Source organism: Scyliorhinus torazame, chromosome 25 (genome assembly GCF_047496885.1).
Source record: "Scyliorhinus torazame isolate Kashiwa2021f chromosome 25, sScyTor2.1, whole genome shotgun sequence".
Taxonomy (NCBI): domain Eukaryota; kingdom Metazoa; phylum Chordata; class Chondrichthyes; order Carcharhiniformes; family Scyliorhinidae; genus Scyliorhinus; species Scyliorhinus torazame.
The window spans coordinates 35,212,199-35,229,259 of record NC_092731.1 but is presented as its reverse complement, the minus strand read 5'-3'; the positions used below and the strand labels follow the sequence as shown (position 1 = coordinate 35,229,259).

At 50.2% G+C, this 17,061-nt stretch overlaps 1 protein-coding gene across 4 annotated transcripts in view; it reads right to left on the bottom strand.

Annotated features, from left to right (window-relative positions):
• LOC140402480 (synaptosomal-associated protein 25-like) overlaps nt 1–17,061 on the bottom strand; it is a 404,508-nt gene that overhangs the window by 148,721 nt on the left and 238,726 nt on the right. For 2 of the 4 annotated variants that reach the window (XM_072490301.1, XM_072490302.1), the window contains exon 1: nt 7,535–7,806. The exons of the other annotated variants lie outside the window; for them this stretch is intronic. The gene's annotated coding sequence lies outside the window, so the exon portion shown is untranslated. Of the gene's footprint in view, nt 1–7,534; nt 7,807–17,061 lie in introns of those variants that run through there. 4 annotated transcript variants of the gene reach the window in all.

The window sequence follows — 17,061 nt, the reverse complement described above, 5'->3', positions numbered from 1 at the left end:
CTCTCCTCCCCCTCATGTAGCCCCGCCCTCCATCTCCTCCCCTCCCCCCAGTCAGGTACCCCTGCCCTCCCTCTCCTGCTCTCCCCCCAGTCAGCTCGCCCCGCCCTCCCTCTTCTTCCCCTCCCCTGTTAGGCGTTCTCTTGGTGGTTGGTTTTGCTTGTTTACTGGCAGAGCCCTTGGTCATGTAACTGGTTCCATTTGTTGTCCGGCTAGAATGGAATTTTCCACCCTGGGGTGTGGGGGGGGGGGGGAGGGGGGAAGGGGGGAGGGGGGAAGGGGGGGAAGGGGGGAAAGGGGGGAGGGGTGAAGGGGGAGGGGAGAAGGGGGAGGGGGGAAGGGGGGAAGGGGGAGAAGGGGGGGAGGGGGTGGAGGGGGAGGGGGAGGGAGGGGAGGGAGGGGGAGGGGGAGGGAGGGGGAGGGGGAGGGGGAGGGGGAGGGGGAGGGGGAGGGGGAGGCGGAGGCGGAGGGGGAGGGGGAGGGGGAGGGGGGAGGGGGAGGGGCGGGAATTCTTACGGGTTTGAGCCACCAAGTAAAATCCAATATTGGGCGGCACAGTAGTTAGCACTGCTGCCTCGCAGCACCAGGGTCCAGGTTCGATTCCCCGCTGGGTCACTGTGCAGAGTCTGCACGTTCTCCCCGTGTCTGATTGGGTTTCCTCCGGGTGCTCCGGTTTCCTCCCACGGTCCAAAGATGAGCAGGTTGGGTGGATTGCCTATGGTACAATTTGTGTCCAGATGGAGTTATTTGGACAGGGCGGGGCTGCCGGCCGAGGTCGGGTGCTCTTTCAAAGGGTTGGTGCGGACTCGATGGGCTGAATGGCCTCCTTCTGCACTGCAGGGATTCACTCAGCGCGAGTCACCCTTCACCAGTGCAAAGGAATGTTCTCAATCGCTCCGTCACTGAAGGGTGAGTGAGCAGGTTGAATTTGAGAGCAGAGGAACGCGAGTAGCACATTCAGCGCCTTCGAGCCGGTCCCAGCAGTCAGTTAGATGGCGGGTGGTCTGTATTCTGACTCCACCGTGGATTCCACATTCTTCACGAACCGCATCCGACAAAAAAATGAAATGAATGAAAATCGCCTATTGTCACAAGTAGGCTTCAAATGAAGTTACTGTGAAAAGCCCCTAGTCGCCACATTCCGAGCGCCTGTTCGGGGAGGCCGGTACGGGAATTGAACCGTGCTGCTGCCGTGCCTTGGTCTGCTTTAAAACCAGCTCTTTAGCCCAGTGTGCTAAACCAACTCCTATTGATCCATTGATCCCAATCCCAAAATTCATTTACCGACTCCCAGCCTCAACCACTCTTTTGTGAGAGGGATTATTCCGGATTTCCACGCCCCTTCCTGTTGAAGAGGGCATCTCCACCCGTATGGCCTGGCTCGAATTTTGAGGTTCGCTACCAGGCCCGCCCCCCCCCCCCCCGCCCCACCCCGCTTCCCCACCCCACCGGAGGAAATGCCTCTCTCTGTCTAAATCAAAACCTGCTTGATTGTTGTCATAATATACGCCAGTATATTATGGTGCAGACACACACACACACACTGATGGACATGCAGTGGGACCAATCAGCATACACAACACCACAGCCAATCACCAGTGAGAGCACACGCACTATAAAGACAGGGGACAGGAGAGTTCCCGCTCATTCTAGTAGCAGCCAGCTCGGAGCACAGAGCTCACAGCCTGCAACACAGACATTCACCATGTGCTGAGTGCATCGACTGGTTAGGACTAGGCAAGGGCCAACAGTTAAAGCTGGCATTGCATTTACCCACAGTTCAAGTATGTTAATATAGTTAACCTTATAATAAAATAGAGTTGCACCACTTCCTGTGTTGGATCACTGTTTATGATCACCCAAGACATCATGGTACAAGGAGTGGTTGCGTACGAGCACTTCAGCATTCCGGCATCCTGAATTATGGAGAACATCAACCCGCCGCCGCCACTCCGCATCGCCGGCAATCTCGGGGTCAATTGGAAGATTTTTAAACAGCGCTTCCAGCTCTTCTTCGAAGCCACGGACAGGGAGAACGCCTCGGACACCAGGAAGATTTCTCTGCTCCTCTCCACGGCCGGGCAACACGCCATCCACATCTTCAACTCCCTCACAATCGCAGACGACGAGGACAAGACAAAGTACAAGACGGTTCTCCTCAAATTCGATACCCACTTCAGCATAGAGGTCAATGAAAGCTTCGAAAGATTCCTGTTCCAGCAGCGCTTGCAGGGTAAGGACGAGCCTTTCCAATCCTTGTTAACACACCTCCGCATCCTTGCGCAGTCCTGCGGCTACGGGCCCACTTTCGACTCCATGATACGCGACCAGATCATATTTGGTGTTCCATCGGACCCCCTACGTCAGCAGCTCCTCAAAATTAAGCAACTCACCCTAGTGACTGCCATTGGGACCTGTGTCCTGCATGAAAATGCCACCAGCCGGTACTCCCACATACAGGCGGCTGAAACGGCGCGGCAAGGTCCCCACGAGGCGGAACGGGTCCAAACAATTGAACACCTCCAAGGCTGCAGCCTGGATGAGAGCGGCCATTTCGTGCGCTTTTCGCGGACTCCCGCGCTTGTACGCGCCAAACGAGGGGACGGTGACGTGGAGGAACGTGATGCGCAGGCGCGCACCACGCAGGACCGCACCGCGCATGCACGGTGGCGCTACGAGCGTACTGACGTCACGACGTGCGGCAACTGTGGCTCCGCCCATTTAAAGCGGCAATGTCCTGTAAAATCTCGACAATGCCTACGATGTGGCAGACTTGGCCACTATGCTGCCTGCTGTCGAGCAGCTCAGCCTGCCAATTCATATCGCTTCAGCCAGCCTCGCAGGAACGTTCGGGCAATTCAACCCACGTTCACCGAGTCCGATTCCGACTTCCCGCAGACCAGTGACACCGAGGACCCGAGGGAGCCTTTTCGAGTTGCTGTTATAACAAAGAACAGGCTGTCCCCGAATCAAAACCACCAGCCGCTGTCGGTGCACAGCATTGATCCAGACGACGAGTGGTGTGCCACCCTGACGGTCAACCGATCCCAGATACGATTCCGCTTGGACACTGGTGCTTCCGCTAATCTCCTAGCGTGGTCAGACTTTCAGACCCTTGGGGTTAAACAAACCATTCTTCCGCAATCGGCGTGCCCTTCGTCCCGTTCCACGCTCGTTACGTGATCCTCCACCGGTGCCACGCCCTCCTGTTGTCCCCAACCTGGACTATGTGGAGATTCCGAATACTCTGCATCTTCCTCACTCTGCCGTGGCCCAGCCCGTTCCCCAGCCGGCGACTCCTGACCTACCCTTGAGGCGGTCAACCAGAATTCGTCGCCCACCTCAGAGACTTGACTTATGAGTTTTACGATGTTGGACTCTTTGATCTGTTCTGTTATCCTGTTTCATCGTTCCAGTAGTTTGTATATAATGTTCATTTCGTTGTTGGTGTGACACCCTATTTCTCTGCACCAGGCACCTTCCCATGTAAATAGATTAGCCTCATGTACATAGTCATGTAAATAACACGCACACACATAGTCAGGTACATTCACTACACAATATTTATTGTCACGCAGGCACTTGTTCTTTATATAAAAGGGGGGATGTCATAATATACACCAGAATATTATGGTGCAGACACACACTGATGGACATGCAGTGGGACCAATCAGCATACACAACACCGCAGCCAATCACCAATGAGAGCACACACACTATAAAGACAGGGGACAGGAGAGTTCCCGCTCATTCTAGTAGCAGCCAGCTCGGAGCACAGAGCTCACAGCCTGCAGCACAGACATTCACCGTGTGCTGAGTGCATCACCTGGTTAGGACTAGGCAAGGGTCAACAGTTAAAGCTGGTATTGCATTTACCCACAGTTCAAGCATGTTAATATAGTTAACCTGATAATGAAATAGAGTTGCACCACTTCCAGTGTTGGTGACCTGTTTGTGATCCAGAACACCCAGCACATCACTGGCCTTAAACGCCTCCGAAGAAAGGTGTTAGATATTTTTTCCGTGATCGAAGATGCCCTGAAAGAAAGCGCTTTACTCCCGAGGCAGCCATTTTAAATATCGTGTCCAAACCGCGGTTTGACTAAGAGCTCCATTTGCCATTTTGTTGCCCCAATCCGGCCAGTTTCTGTTGCCTCTGATTAATCAGTGTTGATGGCTGTTTAGCACAGGGCTAAATCGCTGGCCTTGAAAGCAGACCCAGGCAGGCCAGCAGCACGGTTCAATTCCCGTACCGGCCTCCCCGAACAGGCGCCGGAATGTGGCGACTAGGGGCTTTTCACAGTAACTTCATTTGAAGCCTACTTGTGACAATAAGCAATTTTCATTTCATTTTTTCATTCATTTCATTGTGAATTTGATTGAAGTTCTTTAATTCAGCTGCTGGAAAAAGCTTGCATTTGCATCGAGTTTATTCACGCTGTCCCGAAAGTAATTAGCAGCCAATAAATTAATTTCAGAGTGCGGTCACTGTTGTTGCGAAAGTAAACACAGCAAATAGCGGTGTGGCGATGGCAAGTTCATCTGGTTTGGTGATGTGGCTTCGGAGATCTCCCTTCTTCTACCTCAAAGGCTGCCATTGGATCCTCCGTGCCCAACCCAAAGGGGGCAAGACCTCCAATCAATGTTTCAGCTGACAAGCGGTCAACTCCCCTGACAGTGCAGCCTTCCTCGCACTGCTGCCGTGCACTTGACAGCAGTTGACCCTGAGGAGGTTGACAGTGCTACTGCTGGGCCAAGACAAGATTTAACTGCCTCTGGAAGTGAATCTTTACTTTCCACGTCCATTTATATGGAAGAGCGTCAGTTCAACAGAGTGCTGGAGGAATACAAGGTTCACGCTTGTAACATTTACTTCGCCCCCTTCAACCTTCTCCGAGTCTTCTTCTGAGGACACTGTTTCACGGGCCACAGGTGAGCTTGGATAGGATATAGCAGCGGGCTATTCCACTGCAGGGGTATCACATCTTGGCTTCACTCAATGGACACACACTGAGCGATCTGGTTGTGTTCCCTCCCTCCATAGTGCAGGGTCCTGAGGGAGATTGCACTGTTTCTACTGCCCCTACCCCCCAGCTAGAGCTAGAAGTATAATTGTCTTTATTGTCACAAGTAGGCTTACATTAACTCTGCAATGAAAAATGAAATGAAAATCGCTTATTGTCACGAGTAGGCTTCAATGATGTTACTGTGAAGAGCCCCTAGTCGCCACATTCCGGCGCCTGTTCGGGTACACTGAGGGAGAATTCAGAATGTCCAATTCACCTAACCTGCACGTCTTTTGGGACTTGTGGGAGGAAACCGGAGCACGCGGAGGAAACCCACGCAGACACGGGGAGAACGTGCAGACTCCGCACAGACAGTGACCCAGCGGGGAATCGAAGCTGGGACCCAGGAGCTGTGAAGCAGCAGTGCTAACCGCTGTGCTACCGCGCTGCCCATACAGATCCATAGAATCCCTACAGTGCAGAAGGAGGCCATTCGGCCCACTGAGTCTGCACCCACCCTGTGACAGAGCACCCTATGTTGGCCCGCTCCCCCGCCCTGTCCCCGTAACCCCACCCAACCGTTGGGACACTAAGGGGCCATTCGGCATGGCCAGTCCACCTAGCCTAACCCAAGGTCCAGGATCAAACCTGCTACAATGGCTCAGTTGCCACATTGTACAGATTTACCAAGCGGGGAAACTCTGCCACTCGTTCTGGAACGGCCCCTTCAAATTATCCCTGGAACACATGGAAGCCAGTCCTGCCCCCCCCACCATTGTGGAACCCACAGGCTTCAAAGTGTTGGCCGCGAGGGAAATCCTTGCACTGCAAAGGGTTAAAATCCCCGACTCTGCATGGGAAACTCAGTCAGAACAACACAATCCCCTTCCCTCTCTTAGCTCGGGCACGGAGGGGCTGACACACAATTGGCTGAAACCCCCGCACGGTTCTGCATCATTCAAGCAGCCAGTGGCGTCAGCGGCTGAAACTGTCCCTTTGATGGACGTGATCTTAATAACAGCCTGTTTGCTGAACTGGGAGCCCCTTTATTGTCCCAGCTCTCCCGGCTTTCACTGCGTAGCAACAAGACCCAACAAAAACAGTCAGAATCACACAGCAGATCTAATCATCTGTCTTCACCGCTGTTGATTCAACTGTCTTATTGCAAGGTGCCCACATTATAAACGCAAAAGAAGTTTAGCCACAGTCCAATCTGGTGCAATAATATGCCCCAATGATTTTCCCGTCAATTCAGTGCCTCCGCAGGTTCCCCGTGTGTGTTTCAATTTCAGGCAACTAAACCCATTCAACATTATTCATCTCAGACCAGGGCAGCATCAGGGCATGGCTGGGTGGCAGAGAGCAGGCCAGGCACTGCCCACTGCTTCCTAACCCCCCCCCCCCCACACACCTGGCTCCCAGGGCAGCACGGTGGCGCAGTGGGTTAGCCCTGCTGCCTCACGGCACCTAGGTCCCAGGTTCGATCCCAGCTCTGGGTCACTGGGTGTGGAGTTTGCACATTCTCCCCGTGTTTGCCCCTTGGTGTCCCAACGGTTGGGCGGCGTTACGGGGACTGGGCGGGGGAGCGGACCGACATAGGATGCTCTGTCACAGGGTGGGTTGCGCCCCCACAACCTAAAGATGTGCAGGGTAGGTGGATTGAACACGCTAAATTGCCACTTACTTGGAAAGAAATGAATTGGGTACACAGAATTTTTGCTCAGCACGGTAGCATTGTGGATAGCACAATTGCTTCACAGCTCCAGGGTCCCAGGTTCGATTCCGGCTTGGGTCACTGTCTGTGCGGAGTCTGCACGTCCTCCCCGTGTGTGCGTGGGTTTCCTCCGGGTGCTCCGGTTTCCTCCCACAGTCCAAAGATGTGCAGGTTAGGTGGACTGGCCATGCTAAATTGCCCTTCGTGTCCAAAATTTCCCTTAGTGTTGGGTGGGGTTACTGGGTTGTGGGGATAGGGTGGAGGTGTCGACCTTGGGTAGGGTGCTCTTTCCAAGAGCCGGTGCAGACTCGATGGGCCGAATGGCCTCCTTCTGCACTGTAAATTCTATGATAATGAGAGAGAAAAAAACATTCCTCCCGGAATAGTGTTGGAACAGTTGGCACTTCTGGGGTGACAGACAGGTGGCCCCCAACCCCACCCTCAAACACAAAGGCTAGTGGGATGTTGAAACAAAAGAAAATATCCTGAGCAGCAAGATGCCCCGTTACTTTAAGATCCCCTTCACCCCCCCCCTTCCAAAAACACATGGCAAAATATACATTGAACCCCAATAAAAGGGTGTCAAACGGGTCTGGGTGCCCAGAACCTAGCCACACTCAACCACCACAAAGTCAGATTCGCTAATCAAGTCAATTTGGTCAGAGCACACAGCGCTGGGGCGGGGGATCGAGTCCTCCTGCTTCCTCAAGTAACTGAAGCTTTGCGGTTTTAAACACACTGTGAAAAGAAAACGACTAGCTAGAAATGCTGCTTTTTAAAAAAAAAAGCAAACATTTATTGTTGGTGTGTTACTTACCGTCAATCCCTCCTGGTGTGCTGCTCTGCGAAGGCTCCGGGCATTAATCCACTCTGCGTTCGCTGCCTTCGTCCCTCGCCCTCCCCTTCTGGGTCTCCAAATAAACTGCTCTTAAAGAAGCACCAAGGCGTGAGGTTGCTCCCCCACAAATCCCCATTCAGTAAGAAGCTCTCTCTCTCTCTCTCTCTCTCACACACGCACGCACCACAAACACTGCAGCAAACCACTGACAGGCTGGGAGGCAGGCTCCACCCAGCCAGCCGGCAGGATCAATGCTGCCCTCCCTGTCTCGAAATCAGACAAAGGGACCACTCCCGGGCTCTGACTCCAAAGTGGGCAGTGCACAAAGGGGGGGGGGGGGGGCAGTCTCGGAGGAATGGGTTTTAAGCCATCGCTCACTCTCTGCACCATGCACACAAATCAAAATGCACCTGGGTGAATGTGACTGAAATAAATTGCAAACCTGTGCTCCTTTTCTTTTCAATTCAGAAAGTTTGAAGAATTTTGCAGCTTGCCACGGCAAGTTAGATAATATTCGTTCGTGGGATGGGGGCCTCGCTATGGCTTGTTGACCACCTCCAATTGCCCTTCTTTCAGATTGCTGTGTGTCCCATGTAGGCCAGATTGGGTAAGGACGGCAGATTTCCTTCACTGTGAATCCCATGTAGGCTGTGTGGCCTTCTTTGTGATTCTGTTATCAGGATGGATGTCCTAGTGTTCACAAAGACCGCAGAAGCCAAGTCCATTAACGGAGCTCACTTTTATTTACACTACTTATTAAAGCTCGACCACTTATTCCTATTGTGAACAATAGTCTAGTCTATCGAGAACTGTACTCTGCAGTCTCCAGACCTCTCCTCTGCATTCTCTCCTGCCTTCTCCCAGAAGCCTGTGAGTCAGTGCTTTATATAGTTCTGCCTCTAGTGGCATCTAGTGGTTAATTATGATATAACATTAACCTTTTGTATACTGAACATTTCACATCATGTCACAGGTCAAACTGGGTGAGGACGGCAGATTTCCTTCCCCGTGAGTCCTCTAGAGGCCAGACAGGGTAAGGACGGCAGATTTCCTTCCCTGTGAGTCCCCTGGAGGCCAGACTGGGTAAGGACAGCAGATTTTCTTCCCCGTGAGTCCCCTGGAGGCCAGACCGGGTAAGGACGGCAGATTTCCTTCCCCGTGAGTCCTCTGGAGGCCAGACCGGGTAAGCACGGCAGATTTCCTTCCCCGTGAGTCCTCTGGAGGCCAGACCGGGTAAGCACGGCAGATTTCCTTCCCCGTGAGTCCTCTGGAGGCCAGACCGGGTAAGGACGGCAGATTTCCTTCACTAAAGGGCATTAATGAACCAGATGGGTTTTTACAACAATTGAGAATATATTTTTTTTTAAATCTACAAATTTTCATTGAATTCAAATGTCACCATCTGCTGTGGTGGGATTCGAACACTGGGTCTCTAGATTACAACCCCAGTGGCATTGCCACCATGCTGTTGTCTATAAATAGACAAAACCATAAAGTAATACAATAGATACTCCTTAGGCAATTCAGAAATAAAACAGGGAGAAAAGGTAGCCAGCTCTGTTAGTCACAGTCTCTCTGACAGAACAACTGAGTGCGTCACACCCTTTCCCTTCTCAATTAAGATTGGGCCAAACACGCAGCACCTCCTGTTATTTTATCATCTGACATCCCCTTAGTGGTCAGTGTTCTTGTTGCTGTTTACGTTCAATAGCGAGAAGAGGTAATACATCAATTTTCTGTCTTTTTTTTAATGAGTTGCCCAGTTTATTATTCCCCTTACAAACAGTCTGGATAAACTATGATGCAATGGGATCATTTTAATTGGAAAGCAGATGAATATTTTTTACGTTTGCAGATATTCTGGACCCACTTCAAGATGTCCGAGTGTGATTTGAATGTGGCTGGATGATAAACCAACAGATGAGCATCCCTGGGATTCAGACTGTGCACTAGTGCAATCACCGAATACAATGGATGTGTGTACAGCTTGGGTGGCGTGGTTAGCACTGTTGCGTCGCAGGGTGTGTGTGTGTGAGTGCGGCTATGTTTGACGTGGTGCAATGCCCCTTACGCTGTAAGCCCCCGGCGACAGGCTGGCAACCTGCTCCAGGATTAATTAGCTACAGCAGCAGACGGAAGTCTGACCGATTGAGAGGGAAGGTGAAGTTGCCACAGTCCCAGGTGACCGCATCCTGCTATCCCCTTTGCGGGGGGGGGGGGGGGGGGGGAGAGCTGACCGGCGGTGATTTAACCTGAGGGTCACCACACCTCAGGCCAGGGGCGAGGTTGAGAAGACGAAGGGCTCGATGGGCCGAATAGCCTCCTTCTGTGCTGTAGGAATTCTGTGCTTCTATGAGTCCGAATAGCTGAAGTCAGATATTGGATTGGATTGGATTTGTTTATTGTCACGTGTACCGAGGTACAGTGAAAAGTATTTTTCTGCGAGCAGCTCAACAGATGATTAATTACATGAGAAGAAAAGGGAATAAAAGAAAATACATAATAGGGCAACACAACATATATATATATATATATATCGGGAATATAGATATCGGGAATACTGCAGGATTATCTGGAATAGATGAATGTTCAGCAGATCGAACGGTTTTCCAATCAGGAGATCCAATTTCTTTACAGTTGCATTTGGATTTAGTAATCAGGTGGTGAGGCCTTTTGATATTTTTGAACCTCCAGATTCCGAACGGCAAAGTCTTTTCCTGTAGCTGTTGTTTTGGTGCAGTGCTGTCACCAGGCCTTCCCGGGTCTTGAGATTAAAAACTCATTATGTCCAGTTGGGTTTGGTCACATGATCGTTAGGGTTCCATCATTTTTCTCTTATTCAGGGGCTGGTTTAGCACACTGGGCTAAATCGCTGGCTTTGAAAGCAGACCAAGGCAGGCCAGCAGCACGGTTAAATTCCCGTACCAGCCTCCCCGAATAGGCGCCAGAATGTGGCGACTAGGGGCTTTTCACAGTAACTTCGTTGAAGCCTACTTGTGACAATAAGCGATTTTCATTTCATTTTCATTCATTCATTTGTGGGACACGGGCGTCGCTGGCTGTGCCCGCACTTATTGCCCATCCCTAATTGCCCCTTGAGGGGGGCAGTTAAGGGTCAACCGCATCGCTATGGGTCTGGAGTCACGTGTAGGCCAGGCCAGGTAAGGACGGCAGCTTTCCTTCCCGAAAGGACGTTAGTGAACCCGATGGTTTTTTACGACAATCGTCATCATTAAACTTTTAATTCCAGATTTTTATTGAACTCAAACTTCAGCATCTGCAGTAGGGGGGGATATGAACCTGGGTCCCCGGAGTACTATGGGTCTCTGATTTAATGACAATACCACCGCTTCCCCAGGAATTGTTACCGTACAGAAGGAGGACATTTGGCCCATTGTCTCTGCAATGTCTGAATGAGCATCGTGACTCAGTACCGTTCTCCTGCCTTCCCCCCCCGTACACCCCCACATTGTTCCCGTTCAAATAATCATCTAATCTAATGCCCTCTGGAAAGCTTCGATTGAACCGGCCTCCACCACACATCCAGGCCCCGCATTCCCCACCCCAACCACTCGCTGCGTGAAAACATTTTTCCTCACGTCACATGTGTTTCTTTTACAAATCACGTTAAATCTGTGTCCCCTTGCTATCCCGATCCTTTTCCGAGCGGGGACACTTTCTCCCCCTCATGGATTTTGAACATCTCTACCCAATCTCCTCTCGGCCTTCTTCTCCCCAAGGAGAACGTTCCCAACCTCTCCGACCTATCCTCATCACTGAAGTTTCTCATCCCTGGTACTGTTCATGTAAACCTCTTCAGAACATAATAAGAACATAAGAATAAGGAACAGGAGTAGTGTCATGTGAGTGTACCTTTAAGAAATGGGTGTTTATAAATGGGTGTGTACATAAATATCTGTAGTGAGAGTACCTTTAAGAAATGGGTGTTTATTACTGCAGTGATGTCAGACAGTGGGTGGAGCTGGGCGGTCTGTCACCTTTTTACTTTTGTTTTAGGCTGTTTGCTGCAGGGTGTGTTTTAGTTTCGTTTTCAGAGCTGGATAGCTGCAGTCACAGCCAGGAGGTGTACGAATCTCTCTCTGTAATCTAAAGACTGTAAATCGATCCTGGTGATTTAAAACTAATAACAGTAGTGACTTTAACCTGATGTGCTTCTGGTAAAAGGTGTTTTAAGTCTTATGGATGTTAAAAGGACAGCGTAAGCATTACTTAGTGTTGTATTCTTTGGGGGTTGTATTTGAATTAATGCTTGCCAAGATGTTCACTGTATGTTTTAAAAAGGTTAACTAGAGTTCATAGAATTAACATTGTTTTGCTTTTAAAACATACTTTTCCATTTCTGCTGTCCCACACCTGTAGAGTGGGCCGTGTGCTCCCCATACCACAATCTATTAAAAGTTGTGGGTCAGGTGAACTCCATGATACACTTTGGGGCTCTCTAAACCCTGGCCTAAAACAACAGGCCATCTGGCCCCTCGAGCCTGCTCCGCCATTCAATGAGATCATGGCTGATCTTTTGTGGGCTCAGCTCCACTTTCCGGCCCGAACACCATAACCCTTAACCCCTTTATTCTTCAAAAAACTATGTATCTTTATCTTAAAAACATTTAATGAAGGAGCCTCAACTGCTTCACTGGGCAAGGAATTCCAGAGATTCACAACCCTTTGGGTGAAGAAGTTCCTCCTAAACTCAGTCCTAAATCTACTTCCCCTGATTTTGAGGCTATGCCCCCTAGTTCTGCTTTCACCCGCCAGTGGAAACAACCTGCCCACATCTATCCTATCTATTCCCTTCATAATTTTATATGTTTCTATAAGATCCAACGAGTACAGTCCCAGTCTACTCAACCGCTCCTCGTAATCCAACCCCTTCAGCTCTGGGATTAACCTAGTGAATCTCCTCTGCACACCCTCCAGCGCCAGTACGTCCTTTCTCAGGTAAGGAGACCAAAACTGAACACAATACTCCAGGTGTGGCCTCACTAACACCTTATACAGTCTTCTGCACTCTCTCCAACGTGTTCACATCCTTCCTACAGTGTAATGCCCAGAACTGTGCACAATATCCCAGCTGAGGTCTACCGAGTGTCTTGTACAAATTCAGCATAGCCTTCTGATGTGACCATCAAGTCACTCGAGACGGGAGTAGAAGTAAACTGTGGCTTTAATCAACTTAGAACAGTGCCTGCCTGCGACTGATCCAATACTGAGAACCGCCTTCAGGTCGACTGCTCTTTATACCTCTCTTCAAGGGGAGGAGCCATGGGCGGAGCCCATACAGGTCCCAACATGTTCCCCTATGAACAATGCCATACAATGGCCCATAGGAGGAGCCCATAAGGGCAACAGCATAGCACAGATACAAATACAAGGGCAACAGCACAGATACAAATACAATGGTGGATTATGGGCATAATACATTCACCACACCTTCTTCCTCCTGTACTCTCTACCCCTATGAATAAAGCCCAGGATACTGTCTGTTTCATTAACCGCTCTCTCCACCTGTCCGACTCCCTTCAATGATCTATGCACACCCAGGTCCCTCTCCTCCTGCACCTCCTTAAGGAGTGTACCCCTTATTTTATATTGTCTCCCCCTGTTCTTCACCCTGCAAATCTTCCCAGCATGCATCAATGGCAGGAGCGAAGAGCGGATGGCGGTCGGCTGAGTTGATTGGAAGGCTGGCGTGGATGAGGTTGGTGCCAACAGCGTTACAACGATACCGATGATCCTGCAGAGAAGGGTTGAGTGTAGGCCAACCATTCCCTGTGGTGTGGATCTGTGTGTGAGTTCCCAGTACCAAGTGGTCATTCTGGGGGAGCACTGTCAGAGGCTCGCAAGACAGATCGGCAACATATCTGCTCACAACCAGCTTTGGCCAAATGGCACTCAAGAAGTAAAGTTAAAAGTTTAACCTACACAAAAATAAATCTGTGATAAACAGCACAGGGGCTCCATATGAAATTGGGTTAAGCATTGGGAGTACATAAGAACAAAGAACAAAGAAAAGTACAGCATAGAATCATAGAATCATAGAAGTTTACAGCATGGAAACAGGCCCTTCGGCCCAACCAGTCCATGCCGCCCAGTTTTTACCATTAAGCTAGTCCCAGTTGCCCGCACTTGGCCCATAACCCTCTATACCCATCTTACCCATGTAACTATCTAAATGCTTTTTAAAAGACACAATTGTACCCGCCTCTACTACTACCTCTGGCAGCACATTCCAGACACTCACTACCCTCTGAGTGAAGAAATTGCCCCTCTGGGCCCTTCTGAATCTCTCCCCTCTCACCTTAAACCTATGCCCTCTAGTTTTAGACTCCCCTACCTTTGGAACAGCAACAGGAACAGGCCCTTCGGCCCTCCAAGCCTGCGCCGACCATGCTGCCCGTCGAACCTAAAACCTTCTACACTTCCGGGGTCGTATTCCTCTATTCCCATCCAATCATGTATTTGTCAAGATGCCCCTTAAACGTCACTATCGTCCCTGTGTCATGTGAGAGTACCTTTAAGACATGGATGTTTAAGCAATGTACCTTTAAGAAAACAATGATGTCAGAGAGTGGGTGGAGCTGGGCTTTAGATCAGCCATTTTGCAGTTTAGTTTTGCAGTTTGAAAAGAGCTGGGGAGTGCAGTGAGCTGGATCTCTGCCATGAAAGACTGTCTCTGGATCATTTGGGTGATTTAAACTCATAATAGTAAAGCCTTTAACCTGATGTGATTCTGTTTAAAGGTGTTAAGTCTCTTGGAAGTTTGAAGGAACATTTTGAGGAATTATTTACTGTTGCAATATTTTCGGCGTTTTCTTTGAAAGAAGGGGTGTTAAGAGGTCCAATGTTTATTTAAGATGTTAAGTTGAGTTCATGGAATAAACATTGTTTTGTGTTTAAAAACCCACGTGTCCATAATTATAATCCCACCCCTAGGGAACAAGCTGTGTGCTTGGGAAAGCAACAAATACATTAAAGGGGGAGGTTGGTTGAACTCCATGATACATTTTGGCGTTCTGAAAACGCCTCTCCCATAACACCTGCTTCCACCACCTCCTCCGGCAGCGGGTTCCAGGCACCCACTACCCTCTGTGTAAAAAACCTGCCTCGTACATCTCCTCTAAACCTTGCCCCTCGCACCTCAAACCTATGCCCTCGAGTAATTCACCCCTCTACCCTGGGAAAAAGCCTCTGACTATCCACTCTATCCATGCCCTTTATAATCTTGTAGATCTCGATCAGGTCACCCCTCAACCTCCGTCATTCTATTGAAAACAGTCCGAGTCTATTCAGCCTCTACGAACAGCTAGCACTCTCCAGATCAGGCAACATCCTGGTAAACCTCCTCAGCACCCTCTCCAAAGCCTCCACATCCTTCTGGTAGTGTGGCGACCAGAATTGTGCGCAATATTCCAAGTGCGGCCTTACCAAGGTTCTAGACAACTGCAGCATGACTTGCCAGTTTTATAATCGATGCCCCGTCCAATGAAGGAACAAAGGGTGATGGTCGATGGCTGCCCTTGCAATTGGAATGTTTCAAGTGGTGTTCCACAGGGCTCGGTGTTGGGACCCTTACTGTTTGTGTTATCTATTAACGATTTGGACGTGAACGTGGGAGACACAATTGGAAATTTAGTACAGTGGGCGAAACAGCTGGCTTGTAATGCAGAACAATGCCAGCAGCGCGGGTTCAATTCCTGTACCAGCCTCCCCGAACAGGCGCCGGAACATGGCAACTAGGGGCTTTCCACAGTAACTTCATTGAAGCCTACTTGTGACAATAAGCGATTATTATTATTATTATATTGGCCGAGTGGTGGACGGTGCAAAGGATAACATGGCATCGGGGCAGCATGGTAGCACAGTGGCTAGCACTGTTGCTTCACAGCTCCAGGGTCCCAGGTTGGAAAGATGGAGATTCAGTCTTCAGTCGACACCGATTTAAGATAATTGGCAAATTAGGTAGTGCGACAACTTTCTATCGCCCCATTTGCACCCCTCGGGTGGATAGCACAGATCTGGAATGCATTGCGTGAGTGTGATGGATATGGAATGCATTGCCTGTTAGTCTGGCAGATATGGAATGCATGGCCTGTGAGCGTGAGGGATATGGAATGCATTGCCTGTGAGTGTGATGGGTATGGAATGCATGGCCTGTGAGCGTGATGGATATGGAATGCATTGCCTGTGAGTGTGATGGGTATGGAATGCATCGCCTGTGAGCGTGATGGATATGGAATGCATTGCCTGTCAGTGTGGCGGATATGGAATGCATTGCTTGTCAATCTGATGGGTATGGAATGCATTGCCTGTGAGTGTGATGGGTATGGAATGCATTGCCTGTGAGCGTGATGGATATGGAATGCATTGCCTGTGAGTGTGGCGGAAATAGAATGCATTGCCTGTGAGTGTGGCGGATATGGAATGCATTGCCTGCGAGCGTGATGGATATGGAATGCATTGCCTGTTAGCGTGGCGGATGTGGAATGCATTGCCTGAGAGCGTGGCGGATATGGAATGCATTGCCTGTTAGTGTGGCGGATATGGAATGCATTGCCTGTGAGCGTGGCGGATATGGAATGCATTGCCTGTGAGCGTGATGGATATGGAATGCATTGCCTGTGAGCATGGCGGATATGGAATGCATTGCCTGTGAGCTTGGCGGATATGGAATGCATTGCCTGTGAGCGTGATGGATATGGAATGCATTGTCTGTGAGTGTGATGGGTATGGAATGCATTGCCTGTTAGTGTGGCGGATATGGAATGCATTGCCTGTGAGCGTGATGGATATGGAATGCATTGCCTATGAGCGTGGCAGATATGGAATGCATTGCCTGTGAGAGTCGCGGATATGGAATGCATTGCCTGTGAGCGTGGTGGATGTGGAATGCATTGCCTGTGAGCGTGGCGGATATGGAATGCATTGTCTGTGAGCATGATGGATATGGAATGCATGGCCTGTGAGCGTGGCGGATCTGGAATGCATTGCCTGTGAGCGTGATGGATATGGAATGCATTGCCCGTGAGAGTGGCGGATATGGAATGCATTGCCTGTGAGCATGGCGGATATGGAATGCATTGCCTGTGAGAGTGGCGGATATGGAATGCACTGCCTGTGAGCATGACGGATAAGGAATGCATTGCCTGTGAGAGTGGCCGATATGGAATGCATTGCCTGTGTGCGTGGCGGATATGGAATGCATTGCCTGTGAGCATGGCGGTTATGGAATGCATTGCCTGTGAGAGTGGCGGATATGGAATGCACTGCCTGTGAGCATGACGGATATGAAATGCATTGCCTGTGAGAGTGGCGGATATGGAATGCATTGCCTGTGTGCGTGGCGGATATGGAATGCATTGCCTGTGAGTGTGGCGGATATGGAATGCATTGCCTGTGTGCGTGGCGGATATGGAATGCATTGCCTGTGAGCATGGCGGATACGGAATGCATTGCCTGTGAGTGTGGCGGATATGGAATGCATTGCC